The sequence below is a fragment of the Ranitomeya imitator genome, chromosome 3 (genome assembly GCF_032444005.1).
Source record: "Ranitomeya imitator isolate aRanImi1 chromosome 3, aRanImi1.pri, whole genome shotgun sequence".
Classification (NCBI taxonomy): domain Eukaryota; kingdom Metazoa; phylum Chordata; class Amphibia; order Anura; family Dendrobatidae; genus Ranitomeya; species Ranitomeya imitator.
The window spans coordinates 618,762,045-618,781,781 of NC_091284.1; positions in this window are offsets into that span (position 1 = coordinate 618,762,045).

Genomic DNA, 19,737 nt, shown 5'->3' on the forward strand with positions numbered 1-19,737 from the left:
GTTGATACGTTTTTTGCAAAAAATGTATACTAAGCTGCTCTACCAATCTTCACGGTATACCCTTATCAGAGCAGTCCTAACTAATGTATGCAATCCCTATCTGATGTATTTAAAAACCTGATCATCTGTATATAACCTGTGTGAACAGGGTTCAGAGAGGAAAAATCCATGTGTGCATACAGGGTAGAACAGCTATTGTGCAGATAGCCCAAGAGGAGTGGTGGAACTCCCCAGTCTTGTAGACACAAGAGAACAATTATGGAAACAGGAACACATGGGCTACTTGCACAGTGAACAAGTCTGTAGGATCATGTTCACACACCACCAAGAAACCTGAAGACACAAAAGAGAATAGTAAAACCAAAAACACTCAGTTTGAAAAAATGTTGCAGTAATCCGCAAGTGCTAGTAAAAGATGTAAAAAACAGGGTATTTGGTTGATACGTTTTTTGCAAAAAATGTATACTAAGCTGCTCTACCAATCTTCACGGTATACCCTTATCAGAGCAGTCCTAACTAATGTATGCAATCCCTATCTGATGTATTTAAAAACCTGATCATCTGTATATAACCTGTGTGAACAGGGTTCAGAGAGGAAAAATCCATGTGTGCATACAGGGTAGAACAGCTATTGTGCAGATAGCCCAAGAGGAGTGGTGGAACTCCCCAGTCTTGTAGACACAAGAGAACAATTATGGAAACAGGAACACATGGGCTACTTGCACAGTGAACAAGTCTGTAGGATCATGTTCACACACCACCAAGAAACCTGAAGACACAAAAGAGAATAGTAAAACCAAAAACACTCAGTTTGAAAAAATGTTGCAGTAATCCGCAAGTGCTAGTAAAAGATGTAAAAAACAGGGTATTTGGTTGATACGTTTTTAGCAAAAAATGTATACTAAGCTGCTCTACCAATCTTCACGGTATACCCTTATCAGAGCAGTCCTAACTAATGTATGCAATCCCTATCTGATGTATTTAAAAACCTGATCATCTGTATATAACCTGTGTGAACAGGGTTCAGAGAGGAAAAATCCATGTGTGCATACAGGGTAGAACAGCTATTGTGCAGATAGCCCAAGAGGAGTGGTGCAACTCCCCAGTCTTGTAGACACAAGAGAACAATTATGGAAACAGGAACACATGGGCTACTTGCACAGTGAACAAGTCTGTAGGATCATGTTCACACACCACCAAGAAACCTGAAGACACAAAAGAGAATAGTAAAACCAAAAACACTCAGTTTGAAAAAATGTTGCAGTAATCCGCAAGTGCTAGTAAAAGATGTAAAAAACAGGGTATTTGGTTGATACGTTTTTTGCAAAAAATGTATACTAAGCTGCTCTACCAATCTTCACGGTATACCCTTATCAGAGCAGTCCTAACTAATGTATGCAATCCCTATCTGATGTATTTAAAAACCTGATCATCTGTATATAACCTGTGTGAACAGGGTTCAGAGAGGAAAAATCCATGTGTGCATACAGGGTAGAACAGCTATTGTGCAGATAGCCCAAGAGGAGTGGTGGAACTCCCCAGTCTTGTAGACACAAGAGAACAATTATGGAAACAGGAACACATGGGCTACTTGCACAGTGAACAAGTCTGTAGGATCATGTTCACACACCACCAAGAAACCTGAAGACACAAAAGAGAATAGTAAAACCAAAAACACTCAGTTTGAAAAAATGTTGCAGTAATCCGCAAGTGCTAGTAAAAGATGTAAAAAACAGGGTATTTGGTTGATACGTTTTTTGCAAAAAATGTATACTAAGCTGCTCTACCAATCTTCACGGTATACCCTTATCAGAGCAGTCCTAACTAATGTATGCAATCCCTATCTGATGTATTTAAAAACCTGATCATCTGTATATAACCTGTGTGAACAGGGTTCAGAGAGGAAAAATCCATGTGTGCATACAGGGTAGAACAGCTATTGTGCAGATAGCCCAAGAGGAGTGGTGGAACTCCCCAGTCTTGTAGACACAAGAGAACAATTATGGAAACAGGAACACATGGGCTACTTGCACAGTGAACAAGTCTGTAGGATCATGTTCACACACCACCAAGAAACCTGAAGACACAAAAGAGAATAGTAAAACCAAAAACACTCAGTTTGAAAAAATGTTGCAGTAATCCGCAAGTGCTAGTAAAAGATGTAAAAAACAGGGTATTTGGTTGATACGTTTTTAGCAAAAAATGTATACTAAGCTGCTCTACCAATCTTCACGGTATACCCTTATCAGAGCAGTCCTAACTAATGTATGCAATCCCTATCTGATGTATTTAAAAACCTGATCATCTGTATATAACCTGTGTGAACAGGGTTCAGAGAGGAAAAATCCATGTGTGCATACAGGGTAGAACAGCTATTGTGCAGATAGCCCAAGAGGAGTGGTGGAACTCCCCAGTCTTGTAGACACAAGAGAACAATTATGGAAACAGGAACACATGGGCTACTTGCACAGTGAACAAGTCTGTAGGATCATGTTCACACACCACCAAGAAACCTGAAGACACAAAAGAGAATAGTAAAACCAAAAACACTCAGTTTGAAAAAATGTTGCAGTAATCCGCAAGTGCTAGTAAAAGATGTAAAAAACAGGGTATTTGGTTGATACGTTTTTTGCAAAAAATGTATACTAAGCTGCTCTACCAATCTTCACGGTATACCCTTATCAGAGCAGTCCTAACTAATGTATGCAATCCCTATCTGATGTATTTAAAAACCTGATCATCTGTATATAACCTGTGTGAACAGGGTTCAGAGAGGAAAAATCCATGTGTGCATACAGGGTAGAACAGCTATTGTGCAGATAGCCCAAGAGGAGTGGTGCAACTCCCCAGTCTTGTAGACACAAGAGAACAATTATGGAAACAGGAACACATGGGCTACTTGCACAGTGAACAAGTCTGTAGGATCATGTTCACACACCACCAAGAAACCTGAAGACACAAAAGAGAATAGTAAAACCAAAAACACTCAGTTTGAAAAAATGTTGCAGTAATCCGCAAGTGCTAGTAAAAGATGTAAAAAACAGGGTATTTGGTTGATACATTTCCTTAAGGGGTCTACTTTTCAAAATGGTGTCACTTGTGAGGGGTTCCAATGTTTAGGCACATCAGGGGCTCTCCAAACGCAACATGGCGTCCCATCTCAATTCCAGTCAATTTTGCATTGAAAAGTCAAATGGCGCTCCTTTCCTTCCGAGCTCTGCCATGCCCCAAACAGTGGTTTACCCCCACATATGGGGTATCGTCGCACTCAGGACAAATTGCACAACAACTTTTGTGGTCTAATTTCTTCTCTTACCCTTGGGAAAATAAAAAATTGTTGGCGAAAAGATCATTTTTGTGAAAAAATATGATTTTTTATTTTTACGGCTCTGCATTATAAACTTCTGTGAAGCACTTGTTGGGTCAAAGTGCTCACCACACCTCTAGATAAGTTCCTTAAGGGGTCTACTTTCCAAAATGGTGTCACTTGTGGGGGGTTTCAATGTTTAGGCACATGAGGGGCTCTCCAAACGCAACATGGCATCCCATCTCAATTCCAGTCAATTTTGCATTGAAAAGTCAAATGGCGCTCCTTCCCTTCCGAGCTCTGCCATGCGCCCAAACAGTGGTTTACACCCATATATGGGGTATCAACATACTCAGGACAAATTGGACAACAATTTTTGAGGTCCAATTTCTTCTCTTACTCTTGGGAAAATAAAAAATTGGGGGCGAAAAGATCATTTTTGTGAAAAAATATGATTTTTTATTTTTACGGCTCTGCATTATAAACTTCTGTGAAGCAATTGGTGGTAAGTTCCTTAAGGTGTCTACTTTCCAAAATGGTGTCACTTGTGGGGGGTTTCAATGTTTAGGCACATGAGGGGCTCTCCAAACGCAACATGGCGTCCCATCTCAATTCCTGTCAATTTTGCATTGAAAAGTCAAATGGCGCTCCTTTCCTTCCGAGCTCTGCCATGCGCCCAAACAGTGGTTTACCCCCACATATGGGGTATCAGCGTACTCAGTACAGATTGTACAACAATGTTTGGCATCCATTTTATCCTGTTACCCTTGGTAAAATAAAACAAATTGGAGCTGAAATAAATTTTGTGTGAAAAAAAGTTAAATATTCATTTTTATTTAAACATTCCAAAAATTCCTGTGAAACCCCTGAAGGGTTAATAAACTTCTTGAATGTGGTTTTGGGCACCTTGAGGGGTGCAGTTTTTAGAATGGTGTCACACTTGGGTATTTTCTATCATATAGACCCTTCAAAATGACTTAAAATGAGATGTGGTCCCTAAACAAAAATGGTGTTGTAAAAATGAGAAATTGCTGGTCAACTTTTAACCCTTATAACTCCCTAACAAAAAAAAATTTTGGTTCAAAAATTGTGCTGATGTAAAGTAGACATGTGGGAAATGTTACTTATTAAGTATTTTGTGTGACATATCTCTGTGATTTAAGGGCATAAAAATTTAAAGTTGGAAAATTGCAAAATTTTCTAAATTTTCGCCAAATTTCTGTTTTTTTCACAAATAAACGCAAGTTATATCGAATAAATGTTACCACTAAAATGAAGTACAATATGTCACGAGAAAACAATGTCAGAATCACTGGGATCCGTTGAAGCGTTCCAGAGTTATAACCTCATAAAGGGACAGTGGTCAGAATTGTAAAAATTGGCCCGGTCATTAACGTGCAAACCACCCTCGGGGCTTAAGGGGTTAATGCAAAGTGACATAACAGAAATGACAATGTGCATTTTTACCACCTAAATGCCTCTAAATTCTGAACAGGTTACAACAGCCAGCAGACTTTTAGGCCAGAATTTGGTCATGAATTGCCAATCGCAAACATCAGGACCATACAATCATGATCTGAGGGCACCAATAGGGATTATGAGGAAGCCCTCACAGTCTGTTAACCATTTATAATGATGTAGTCACTATTGAAAGCAGCATCTAAGGGGTTAAACAGATGTGGACGGTGCAACCACTGATCATTAGGCATTAAGGACAACATAGGATCATTCAGAGATCCACAATGAACTTCTTGAGTGAGTTTGCTGCACTGAAAGTGAAGGAGCCAAATAAAATTTGTTGAAATAATTGGGGACGCTATGTCGCCTTTGGAGAGCCCCTGGTGTGCCTAAACAGTGGAAACTGCTCACATGGCACAATTTTGGAAACTGGACCCCTCAGGGAACTTACCTAGATGTCTCGTGGGTACCTTGAACCCCCATGTGCTTCACAGAAGTTTATAAAGTTGAGCCATGAAAGTAGGGGCGGACACCAGGAAAGGTGGCATTTATTGACCAAGAGTACAAAATTTTATAATTGCACAGCATGGGGTGAACAAATATATCCATATCTTCCGACTGTCAAGGTGGCCTATACTACACACCTACAATAGTTTCCTTTCTGTTCTTTTTTTCCTTGTATTCTTACCCAAACAGTGTCTACAGAGCTACCAGACTCTGAAGCTTGAATCTCTGGAGATGAACATTTCCTAGCATACAATGCAGCACCATCTCCCCTCTTGTTAATCCTATTTCTAATAAATAAGTTGTAGCCTTCAAGGTTTGTATTTCAATCATGTATATCATCAAACCAAGTTTCAGTAATGCCTATGACATCATATCTCTCTTCCTGTGTTAACAGCTCCAGTTCTTGTTTGTTTCCCATGCTCTGTGTATTTGTATAGACACATTTTAGATTGTAGTTGGCTTCTCTTGCTCCTCAATTTTCATTAAGAATTTGTTTTTGTTCTTTAATGCCACTTCTAATAGATGGATTCTCAAAAGAGTTCATTAGCTGCATATTTTTTGTGGCCATACATTTCCCATTTCATATTGCTCTAGTTTAAAGCTATCCTGATGAGTGTAGGAAGGCGTCCACCAAATGTGTGTTTTCCTGTTTTCTAAAGATGCAACCCATCTCTAGCAAGGAGTCCATCATGCAGGAAATTCACTCCATGGTAAAAAAAAACACAAAGAGATGCACATGGCTCCATCGACGTAGCCATTTGTTTATCATAGAATACTGTTGAATCTACTTGGTCCAAGTTCATCCACTGGGAGGATGGATGAGAAGATGACCTGCACTCCTAGTTCCTTCATTTTCCGGCCTAGGTCTTCAAAATCTCTACATATAGTCTGCAAGTCGTTTTTGCTGTGTCATTTGTTCCAAGGTGTATTAGTGGGCATGTGTAGTCGTTTTTAGCACTGAAGAGTCTTGATAGCCTGTAAGAGGGTGCTGCTGTTATGGACAATAAGAAACACGCTATCACTTTAAGAGGCTGCATCCCCTTGTCTGGTGTGATGGTATGTTCTGCTTTTCTCCCCTACTCTTATGGGTGTTATGAGCTGGTCAGTGCTGTGTGCAGGGGGTGGAGCTGAAGCAGCCTGGAGAGAAAAAGTTTCTAGAGAGGACTGAGAGAACTTTGTGCTGGTCTGTCCGCAAGAAGGAACTTTGGCTGCAAGAAAGATTACACAGCTTGAGACGAACTGCGTTTGTTAAATAGACTTTCCCGGTTACAGCAAAGGGTGGCTGTTCTGTGCTAGTTTGTGAAGCCACGAAGATACTGAGAAGGGGACTTACAGTTTCCAGGAGCAAGGAGAAGACCACGCTTTGCAGAGCAGACAGGAATCCGTGCGCACCACCATTTTGGACTTCAGGGCCCCCTGGGACTGGACCTGTGTCCCCAACATCACCGTGAGTTTGTTCCTGTATGGTGCACCAGTGAGGGTCTAGTGCAGGCTTCAGTAGTTAGAGCACGGTAGCCGTGTGGCCTGCGTAGTAAAGGCCAGGGAGGTTATATGCAGAGTAGCATTGATATTTGTTTTGTTGTGTAAAGTTGCTTGTTAGACAGACTCTGAGTTTGTAATTGTTGAAGCACGGTGCTATTTTACAGACAAGATAACTCATGTGCATTATCTTTTGTTATTGTAAACCCCTGTTTGCACCTTCCTTGTTCCTTCCATTCCCTGTCTTCCAATAAATCTATCCTTTGTTGTTTGCACCTCATCTTGTGTACAGTAGTCTTCCTGCACCGTGGTGGCCCCCCGGCCATCGCTTCAAGCCTATTAGGCATTTCTTTGATTTGGGCACCTTGAGAAAGCACACACAAGATACAGTAGGGGCTTCTGTTCCTCTTAGTAGGAAATCCCCCACAACCACCACTCTCCTTTTCTTCTTCATCACATTGCTCCATGTCAGGAACATGTACTGTACAAGCCTCATTTTACTTTGAAACAACCTCCTCAAGGAAATGAAACAGGAGTGCAATTGACCAATCTGCACAATCCGACGCACTTCTTCTGGAAACTATCCCACCAGGCAGAATTTATTTTTTGCATGGTTTTGAGCAAGAATGGAGTAATTACAGGATATGTCTCAGATAGTGTTGAGCATTCCGATACTGCAAATATCGGGTATCGGCCGATATTCGCTGTATCGGAATTCCGATACTGAGTTCCGATATTTTTGTGATATCGGATACCGGAATCGGAAGTTCCTATAGTGCAATGATGCACTATAATGGAGTGTGGGCGGTGTGTGGGCAGAGACTGCGTGTGTGTGTGTGTACGGGCGGGGTCTGTGCTTGACCGTTGGGGGGTCTGTGCGTGCCTGCCGAAGGTCTGTGTGTGTGTGTCGGGGCTCTGTGCGTGCGTGCCAGGGCTCTGTGCAGTGTGCTGGGCTCTGTGCTGGCCTGCCAGGGCTCTGTGAGGCATGCAGGGCTCTGTGCAGTGTGCTGGGGCTCTGTGCAGTGTGTCAGGGCTCTGTGCGGTGTGCGGGGCTCTGTGCGGTGTCGGGGCTCTGTGCGGCGTACGGGGCACTGTGCGGCGTGTCGGGGCTCTGTGCGGCGTGCTGGGGCTCTGTGCATGTGTGTTGGGGCTCTGTGTGGTGTGCGGGCTCTGTGTGGCGTGCCGGGGCTCTGTGCGGCATGCTGGGCTCTGTGCGGGCCTGCCGGGGCTCTGTGCGGGGGCTCTGTGTGAGCCTGCCGGGGCTCTGTGCGGTGTGCGGAGGCTCAGTGCGCGTGTGCGGGGCTCTGTGCGGTGTGCGGGGCTCTGTGCGGTGTGCGGGGCTCTGTGCGTGTGTGCAGGGATCATCCGATGGGACTACAAGTCCCATTGGACGATGCCTACTACAGTGACAGTGATTGACACATTAGCCAATGATGGGACATAGTAGTCCCATCATCCGGCTAATGTGTTGAATGAAAAAAAAACATATATACTCCATACAAACTACATACATACTACATACATGCTACATACATACTACATACATACTACATGCATACTACATACATGCTACATACATGCTACATAAAACATACTACATTCATGCTACACACATGCTACATACATACATACTACACATACAACATGCTGCATACATGTTACATACATGCTACATACATGCTACGTACAACATACTACATACATGCTACGTACAACATACTACATACATGCTATATACATGCTACATACATTCAACATACTACATACATACAACATACTACATACATACTACATACATGCTACATACATACATAAAACATACATACTACATGCATACAACATACATGCATACAACATACTACATACATACAACATACATACAACATACATACAACATACTACATACATACTACATACATGCATACATACATACATACATACTACATACATACTACATTCATGCTACATACATACTACATACATACATGCTACATACATTCTACATACATACATACTGCATACATACTACATACATAGATACTACATACATGCAACATACTACATACATTCTACATACATACTACGTACAATACATTCATACATTACATACAATACCTACATACAGACATACAGTACATTGTTTAATGTACTGTATGTCTGTATGTAGGTATTGTATATAAATATGTATATATGTATATAGAGTTCATACTCACGATTACTTACTTTGTTCCCCGAAGCCAGTGTCATCTGTAAAAAATATGAAAATAACAAACAATATACTCCCTTTCCGCAGAAATCCACGAGTGTCCCATGACGATCTCCCGTGGAGAGCAGAAGCATCAGATGATGCAACCGTTCTCCAGGGGCTCCAGGAACACAATGACGGGAGGAAGGTATCCTTCCGCACTGTATTCCTCCGCTGCTGTAAAAAAATAATCCCTAGTCTCACTTTTGGCATTGCTGTTGTGAATTCAGCTTTTGGGCTCCCTCCGGTGGTTGTAGAGGGTAATGCAGTTGTGCCTGGACTGCAGGAGTGGACAGGTGTATCTACTAATTGCAAAACTGACTGGGGTATATAGCTTTGCAGGATCCTTTAGTCAGTGCCAGTTGTCCATTGTTCTGGAAGGATTCTCTTCCCTGCTGGTCTCTCCAGTTTGCTGTGCTTTTCTACAAAGATAAGTCCTGGCTTTGTTTTTGCTGTCCACCTGCAGTGGACCTTATAGTTCTGTGCTTTTTCATGTTTTTGTCTTGTCCAGCTTAGTCTGTGAAGGATTTTTTGCAGCCTAGCAATTTCTCTGGAGATGCAGATATACCCCCCATGGTTTTAGTCAGATGTGGTGATCCATATTTTCTGCGGTGGATATTTTCTAGTGTTTTTATACTGACCGCAGAGTACTCTGTTCTATTCTTTCTTTTTAGCTAGTATGGCCTCCTATGCTAAAATCTGATTTCATATCTGCGTATGTTATTTCCCTCTCCTCTCACAGTCAATATTTGTGGGGGGCTATCTATCCTTTGGGGATTTTCTCTGAGGCAAGATAGGTTTCCTGTTTCTGTCTTTAGGGGTAGTTAGATCTTAGGCTGTGCCGAGGGGTCTAGGAAGTGTTAGGTACCCCCCACGGCTACTTCTAGTTGCGCTGCTAGGTTCAGGGTTTGCGGTCAGTACAGGGACCACCTTCTGCAGAGTCCGTCTCATGCTGCTCCTAGGCCACCAGGTCATAACAGTACAACTGGCCAACAATGAGTTAATTGCATCTCAGAAGAAGGGCGGGAAGCTTTTGAGCCATTTTTTTTCCTTAGCCTGTTTGGTATTTTCCTCCCTCTTTACCTCTGTGTGGCTACGGAGTTTAGTATTAACATGAATGTTCAGGAGTTAGTTTCTCGGGTGGATCAGCTTGCTGCTATTGTACAGGGTATTTCAGATTTCATTGTTCAAACTCCTGCCTTAGAACCTAAGATTCCCACTCCTGATTTATTCTTTGGTGACAGATCCAAATTTTTGAGTTTCAAAAATAACTGTAAACTGTTTTTTGCATTAAGACCCCGGTCTTCTGGTGATCCTATTCAGCAGGTTAAAATCATCAAATCTCTGCTGTGTGGTGACCCACAGGATTGGGCATTTTCCCTGGAATCTGGCAATCCTGCTTTGCCTAATGTTGATTCGTTCTTTCAGGCATTGGGGTTGTTGTATGATGAGCCTAATTCTGTGGATTAGGCTGAGAAAATCTTGTTAGCCCTGTGTCAAGGTCAAGAAGCGGCAGAATTGTATTGCCAGAAATTTAGAAAATGGTCTGTACTGACTAAATGGAATGAGGATGCCTTGGCGGCAATTTTCAGAAAGGGTCTTTCTGAATCCGTTAAAGATGTTATGGTGGGGTTCCCCACGCCTGCTGGTCTGAGTGATTCTATGTCTCTGGCCATTCAGATTGATCGGCGCTTGCGTGAGCGCAGAGTTGTGCACACTGTAGCGTTGCCCTCTGAGCGGAGCTCTGAGCCTATGCAGTGTGATAGGATTTTGTCTAGAGCTGAACGTCAAACATTCATGCGTCAGAATAGGTTGTGTTTTTACTGCGGCGATTCTGCTCATGTTATTTCTGATTGCCCTAAGCGTACTAAGAGAATCGCTAGTTCTGTTGCCATCAGTACTATACAACCTAAATTTCTGTTATCCGTGACCTTGATCTGCTCATTATCATCATTTTCTGTCATGGCATTTGTGGATTCAGGCGCCGCTCTGAATATAATGGACTTAGAATTTGCCAGACGTTGTGGTTTTCCCTTGCAGCCTTTGCAGAGCCCTATTCCTTTGAGGGGCATTGATGCTACACCGTTAGCTAAAAATAAGCCTCAGTTTTGGACACAGCTGGCCATGCGCATGGCGCCAGCCCATCAGGAAGATTGTTGTTTTCTGGTGTTGCATAATTTGCATGATGATATTGTGCTGGGTTTTCCATGGTTGCAGCTACATAATCTGGTGTTAGATTGGAAATCCATGTCTGTGACTAGTTGGGGTTATCAGGGGGTTCATGATCAGGTTCCTTTGATGTCAATTTCCTCTTCCCCCTCTTCTGAAGTTCCTGAGTTTTTGTCTGACTTCCAGGATGTATTCGATGAGCCCAAATCCAGTTCCCTTCCACCGCATAGGGACTGTGATTGTGCTATTGACTTGATTCCAGGTTGTAAGTTCCCTAAGGGCCGACTTTTCAACCTGTCTGTGCCTGAATATAGCTCCATGCGGAGCTATATTAAGGAGTCTTTGGAGAAAGGGCATATTCGGCCATCTTCTTCACCGTTGGGAGCGGGGTTCTTTTTTGTTGCCAAGAAGGATGGCTCATTGAGACCCTGTACTGATTATCGCCACTTGAATAAGATCACGGTTAAATTTCAATACCCCTTGCCCTTGCTTACTGATTTGTTTGCTAGGATTAAGGGGTCTAGCTGGTTTACTAAGATTGACCTTCGAGGGGCATATAATCTTATTCGTATCAAGCAGGGTGACGAATGGAAAACTGCATTTAATACGCCCGAAGGCCATTTTGAATACCTTGTGATGCCATTCGGACTCTCTAATGCCCCATCTGTGTTCCAATCCTTCATGCATGATATCTTTTGGAGTTATCTTGATAAATTCATGGTTGTATATTTGGATGATATTTTGATTTTTTCCAATGATTGGGAGTCTCATGTGAAACAGGTCAGGATGGTATTTCAGATCCTCCGTAATAATGCTTTATTTGTGAATGGGTCAAAGTGCCTTTTTGGAGTGCAGAAGGTTTCTTTTTTGGGTTTCAATTTTTCTCCCTCATCTATAGAAATGGATCTGGTTAAGGTTCAGGCCATTCATGATTGGATTCAGCCCACATCTGTGAAGAGCCTTCAGAAATTCTTGGGCTTTGCTAATTTTTATTGTCGTTTCATTGCCAACTTCTCCAGTGTGGTTAAACCTCTAACCGATTTGACCAAGAAAGGCGCTGATGCGACGAATTGGTCCTCTGCGGCTGTTTCTGCCTTTCAGGAGCTTAAACGCCGATTTACTTCTGCCTCTGTGTTGCGTCAGCCAGATGTTTCTCTTCCATTTCAGGTTGAGGTTGACGCATCTGAGATTGGGGCAGGGGCCGTTTTGTCTCAGAGAAATTCTGATGGTTCCTTGATGAAACCGTGTGTCTTCTTTTCTCGGAAGTTTTCGCCTGCTGAACGCAATTATGATGTTGGCAATCGGGAGTTGTTGGCTATGAAGTGGGCATTTGTGGAGTGGCGACATTGGCTTGAGGGGTCCAAGCACCGTATTGTGGTCCTGACCGATCATAAGAATCTGATTTACCTCGAGTCTGCCAAATGGCTGAATCCTAGACAGGCTCGATGGTCCCTGTTTTTCTCCCGTTTTGATTTTGTGGTCTCGTACATTCCTGGTACTAAGAATGTTAAGGCGGATGCCCTCTCTAGGAGTTTTTTTTTCCTGATTCCCCTGGGGTTCTTGAGCAGGTCGGCATTTTGAAGGAAGGGGTGATTCTTTCTGCCATCTCCCCTGATTTGCGACGGGTTCTTCAGGAATTTCAGGCTGATAAGCCTGACCGCTGTCCTGTGGGGAAACTGTTTGCTCCTGATAGATGGACCAGTAAAGTGATTTCTGAGGTTCGTTGTTCTGTGTTGGCTGGCCATCCTGGGATTTTTGGTACCAGAGATTTGGTTAGTAGGTCCTTTTGGTGGCCTTCTTTGTCACGGGATGTGTGTTCTTTTGTGCAGTCCTGTGGGATTTGTGCGCGGGCTAAGCCTTGCTGTTCCCGCGCTAATGGGCTGCTTTTGCCATTGCCGGTCACTGAGAGACCTTGGACGCATATTTCTATGGATTTTATTTCCGATCTTCCTGTTTCACAAAGAATGTCGGTTATCTGGGTTGTCTGTGACCGATTTTCTAAGATGGTTCATTTGGTGCCTTTGCCTAAATTGCCTTCTTCTTCTGACTTGGTTCCGTTGTTTTTTCAGCATGTGGTGCGTTTGCATGGTATTCCGGAGAATATTGTGTCCGACAGAGGTTCCCAGTTTGTTTCCAGGTTTTGGCGGGCCTTTTGTGCCAAGCTGGGCATTGATTTGTCTTTTTCCTCTGCATTTCATCCTCAGACAAATGGCCAGACTGAGCGAACTAATCAGACGTTGGAGACCTATTTGAGATGCTTTGTGTCTGCTGATCAGGATGATTGGGGGGCTTTTTTGCCATTGGCCGAGTTTGCCCTTAATAATCGGGCTAGTTCGGCTACTTTGGTTTCGCCTTTTTTTTGCAATTTTGGTTTTCATCCTCGTTTTTCTTCTGGGCAGGTTGAGCCTTCTGACCTTCCTGGTGTGGATTCTGTGGTCGACAGGTTGCAGCAGATTTGGGCTTATGTGGTGGACAATTTGGTGCTGTCTCAGGAGGAGGCTCAGCGTTTTGCTAACCGTCGTTGGTGTGTTGGTTCCCGGCTTTGGGTTGGTGATCTGGTTTGGTTATCTTCCCGTCATGTTCCTATGAAGGTTTCTTCCCCTAAGCTTAAGCCTCGATTTATTGGTCCTTATAGGATTTCTGAGATTAATAATCCAGTGTCCTTTCGCCTGGCGCTTCCAGCCTCTTTTGCTATTCATAATGTCTTCCATAGATCTTTGTTGCTGAAATATGTGGAGCCCGTTGTTCCCTCTGTTGATGCCCGACCCCTGTATTGGTCAATGGGGAGTTGGAATATGTTGTTGAGAAGATTTTGGATTCTTGTTTTTCGAGGCGGAAGCTTCAGTACCTTGTCAAATGGAAGGGTTATGGCCAGGAGGATAAGTCTTGGGTTTCTGCCTCTGATGTCCATGCCGTTGATTTGGTTCGTGCCTTTCATCGGGCTCATCCTGATGGGCCTGGGGGCTCTGGTGAGGGTTCGGTGACCCCTCCTCAAGGGGGGATACTGTTGTGAATTCAGCTTTTGGGCTCCCTCCGGTGGTTGTAGAGGGTAATGCAGTTGTGCCTGGACTGCAGGAGTGGACAGGTGTATCTACTAATTGCAAAACTGACTGGGGTATATAGCTTTGCAGGATCCTTTAGTCAGTGCCAGTTGTCCATTGTTCTGGAAGGATTCTCTTCCCTGCTGGTCTCTCCAGTTTGCTGTGCTTTTCTACAAAGATAAGTCCTGGCTTTGTTTTTGCTGTCCACCTGCAGTGGGCCTTATAGTTCTGTGCTTTTTCATGTTTTTGTCTTGTCCAGCTTAGTCTGTGAAGGATGTTTTGCAGCCTAGCTATTTCTCTGGAGATGCAGATATACTCCCCATGTCTTTAGTCAGATGTGGTGATCCGTATTTTCTGCGGTGGATATTTTCTAGTGTTTTTATACTGACCGCATAGTACTCTGTTCTATTCTTTCTTTTTAGCTAGTATGGCCTCCTATGCTAAAATCTGATTTCATATCTGCGTATGTTATTTCGCTCTCCTCTCACAGTCAATATTTGTGGGGGGCTATCTATCCTTTGGGGATTTTCTCTGAGGCAAGATAGGTTTCCTGTTTCTGTCTTTAGGGGTAGTTAGATCTTAGGCTGTGCCGAGGGGTCTAGGGAGTGTTAGGTACCCCCCACGGCTACTTCTAGTTGCGCTGCTAGGTTCAGGGCTTGCGGTCAGTACAGGGACCACCTTCTCCAGAGTCCATCTCATGCTGCTCCTAGGCCACCAGGTCATAACACATTGCTGTATGAGAAATGTTCCCATGCAGCAATTGCCATAAAGTGAGACTTTGTCCTAAGGTAACCTCAGAGATGCACTGCAGGAGCCATTTTCTACTGTCAGTGTGTCACTGAGGGTCCTATAGAGCAGTGACATCACCCCATGTCACTGTTCTATAGGGGAGATTGTCGTGGGACACTTGTCATTAATTGGACTACGGCGGACAGGTAGTATGTGGTTTATTATTTTACGTTTTTTGCAAGCGCTGAAGTATGGTTAAATGAAGAATATTAAAATACTTTTTTCCTAAAGTGTGTGTGTTTTATTAACCCTTTATTACTATTACTAAGTTTTACTAAGGAGAGTAAAACTAATCCCAAACTGTTCTTCAACTATATCAATAGTAAAAGAATAAAAACTGAAAATGTAGGCCCCTTAAAAAATAGTGAGGAAAGAATGGTTGTAGATGACGAGGAAAAAGCTAACATATTAAACACCTTCTTCTCCACGGTATTCACGGTGGAAAATGAAATGCTAGGTGAAATCCCAAGAAACAATGAAAACCCTATATTAAGGGTCACCAATCTAACCCAAGAAGAGGTGCGAAACCGGCTAAATAAGATTAAAATAGATAAATCTCCGGGTCCTGATGGCATACACCCACGAGTACTAAGAGAACTAAGTAATGTAATAGATAAACCATTATTTCTTATTTTTAGTGACTCTATAGCGACAGGGTCTGTTCCGCAGGACTGGCGCATAGCAAATGTGGTGCCAATATTCAAAAAGGGCTCTAAAAGTGAACCTGGAAATTATAGGCCAGTAAGTCTAACCTCTATTGTTGGTAAAATATTTGAAGGGTTTCTGAGGGATGTTATTCTGGATTATCTCAATGAGAATAACTGTTTAACTCCATATCAGCATGGGTTTATGAGAAATCGCTCCTGTCAAACCAATCTAATCAGTTTTTATGAAGAGGTAAGCTATAGACTGGACCACGGTGAGTCATTGGACGTGGTATATCTCGATTTTTCCAAAGCGTTTGATACCGTGCCGCACAAGAGGTTGGTACACAAAATGAGAATGCTTGGTCTGGGGGAAAATGTGTGTAAATGGGTTAGTAACTGGCTTAGTGATAGAAAGCAGAGGGTGGTTATAAATGGTATAGTCTCTAACTGGGTCGCTGTGACCAGTGGGGTACCGCAGGGGTCAGTATTGGGACCTGTTCTCTTCAACATATTCATTAATGATCTGGTAGAAGGTTTACACAGTAAAATATCGATATTTGCAGATGATACAAAACTATGTAAAGCAGTTAATACAAGAGAAGATAGTATTCTGCTACAGATGGATCTGGATAAGTTGGAAACTTGGGCTGAAAGGTGGCAGATGAGGTTTAACAATGATAAATGTAAGGTTATACACATGGGAAGAAGGAATCAATATCACCATTACACACTGAATGGGAAACCACTGGGTAAATCTGACAGGGAGAAGGACTTGGGGATCCTAGTTAATGATAAACTTACCTGGAGCAGCCAGTGCCAGGCAGCAGCTGCCAAGGCAAACAGGATCATGGGGTGCATTAAAAGAGGTCTGGATACACATGATGAGAGCATTATACTGCCTCTGTACAAATCCCTAGTTAGACCGCACATGGAGTACTGTGTCCAGTTTTGGGCACCGGTGCTCAGGAAGGATATAATGGAACTAGAGAGAGTACAAAGGAGGGCAACAAAATTAATAAAGGGGATGGGAGAACTACAATACCCAGATAGATTAGCGAAATTAGGATTATTTAGTCTAGAAAAAAGACGACTGAGGGGCGATCTAATAACCATGTATAAGTATATAAGGGGACAATACAAATATCTCGCTGAGGATCTGTTTATACCAAGGAAGGTGACGGGCACAAGGGGGCATTCTTTGCGTCTGGAGGAGAGAAGGTTTTTCCACCAACATAGAAGAGGATTCTTTACTGTTAGGGCAGTGAGAATCTGGAATTGCTTGCCTGAGGAGGTGGTGATGGCGAACTCAGTCGAGTGGTTCAAGAGAGGCCTGGATGTCTTCCTGGAGCAGAACAATATTGTATCATACAATTATTAGGTTCTGTAGAAGGACGTAGATCTGGGGATTTATTATGATGGAATATAGGCTGAACTGGATGGACAAATGTCTTTTTTCGGCCTTACTAACTATGTTACTATGTTACTATGTTACTATTGGATTAATAATGGATAGGCATCTTATTGACACCTCTCCGTTATTATCCCGGCTTAATGTCACCTTACAATAGCAAGGTGACATTAACCCCTTATTACCCCATATCCCACTGTTACATGGGTGTGGGAAGAGAGGGGATAAGTGCCGGAGTTGGTGCATCTTACAGATGCTCCATTTCTGGGGCAGCTGCGGACTGGTATTTGTAGCCGGGGGGGGGGGCAATATCCATGGCCCCTCTCTAGGCTATGAATATGAGCCCGCAGCTGTCTGAGTAGCCTTTCTGGCTATAAAATATAGGGTGACCCCACTTCATTTTTTGGGGCGGTCCCCCTAGTTCAATAGCCAATAAAGGCTACGCAGACAGCTGTGGGCTGATATTCATAGCAGGCTACAGCTATTGGTCCCCGGCCGTCGGCTTTCCCCCTCTGGCATGGAAAAGAGGAGAGCCCACGCCGATTTTTTCTTTTTTCTAATTCAACGCTCATTAAGGCCTCTTTCACACATGTGTCAGTACGGGTCCATCGCTATGCATCGGGCCGACGTACCGATGCACGTTGTGAAATTTGTGCACGATGTGGGCAGCGTATGCAGTTTTTCAACTCATCCGCATCCCATTCTGAAGTCCGGGGAAGAGGGTTGGAGTTTCAGCCGCGTATGCGTGGTTGAAAATGGCAGATGCGACGGACAAAACAACCTTGACTTGAACGTTTTTTCGTGCCGACGGTCCGCCAAAACACAATGGATCCGTTGCACGACGGACACGACGTGTGGCCATCCATCATGATCCGTCGCTAATACAAGTCTATGGGTAAAAAACGCATCCTGCGAGCACATTTGCAGGATCTGTTTTTTCCCAAAACGACGGATTGCGACGGATCGCTAAAAGCGCAAGTGTGAAAGAAGCCTTAAAAACTTTGGCATTTCTATTATATATCTATGGATATATCTATCTATAGATATATTTATAGATAGATATATCTATAGATATATAGATGTATCTATCTATATATCTGGCTGCTTTCACACCAGCTTTTTGCCGTCAGGCACAATCGGACAGTTTTGGAAAAAAACGCATCCGTTTTTTCCGACGGATCCGTTTTTTCCGCAGGATCCGTTTTTTCTGCAGGATCCGTTTTTTTCCGCCGGATCATTTTTTTTTGCCGGATCCGTTTTTTTCCCGCCGGAGCCCCGGCACGCCGCACAGAGCCCCGCACGCCGCACAGAGCCGTGGCACGCTGCACAGAGCCCCGCACGCTGCACAGAGCCCCGCACGCCGCACAAAGGCCCGGCACACAGCACAGAGCCCCGCATGCCGCACAGAGCCCTGGCACACATGCACAGAGCCCCGGCACACATGCACAGAGCCCTGGTATGCCGCACAGAGCCCCGGCAGGCCCACACAGACCCCCAGCAGGCACGCACAGACCTCGAGAGGCTCATACAGATCCCCGGCAGGCCCGCACAGACCCCGCCCGCATACACAGATACGCACTGTGTCCACCCACGCATAGCCCATACTCTTCCCCCCTCTGGAACAGGGCAGAAGGACAGAAAGGGCTTATTTGCATTCCAATATATGTGTCCAATTGACTTGCATTGGTATCGGGTATCGATATAGGCGATATCCTATATTTTTTGGATATCAGCCGATCCAATCCGATACCGATACTTTTGGATATCGGAAGGTATCACTCAACATTAGTCTCAGAGAGTCATGAGGTGTGTGAATTGTTTTACTCAGGTGACAGGCAGTGCTTCAGAGCCCAGGTAAAGGCCTTAGCATGATAATGAACATGTTCCAATATGTGTACGGCTGCGGCCTGAATACGTTTGTGGAGCATATTAACCCAGTCTTTTTGACCTGCTTAAAATGTCCAGAAATTGGCTAATACCCACCACCATTATTTTTTTTGCCAAAATTTATAAAATTTAAGGGAAGTGTCAGTTTAATAAAGCCACACAAGTCTCATTTAGGAACCTGAAAAAGCCAGGAATGGTCTTTGTCCAGCATCAGACATTGTAAAGTGCTAATGAATATGTATGCCCTATCTAACTAACAATTTGGGAGGAGACATATACAGCTCTGGCAAAAATTAAGAGACCACCACATCAAAACACTGTCACAGGCAGCCCAATCTCCAGACCTGAAACCCATTGAACCTCTGGACTGTAATCAAGAGGATGATGGATACTCACAAACCATCAAGCAAAGAAGAACTGCTTAATCTTTTATGCCAGAAGCAGTGTGAAAGACCGGTGGATAGCATGCCAAGACACATGAAAGCTGTGATTAAAAATCATGGTTATTCAACAAAATATTGATTTCTGAACTCTTCCTGAGTTAAAAAAATTAGTATTGCCATTTCTAAATGATTGTGAACTTGTTTTCTTTGCATTATTTAAGGTCTGAAAGTACTGTTGTTGTTTTTTTATTTTTACCATTTTTATTTGTCAGAAAAAAATGATGCAAAATTTATTGCTTGGAAATTTGGAGACATGTTGTCAGAAGTTTATACACTAAGTATGAAAAGAGTATAGGCCAGGGAGCACCACTATTGGGCAAAAAGCCAATAATGCTCAAAGCAACAAATATAATCAGG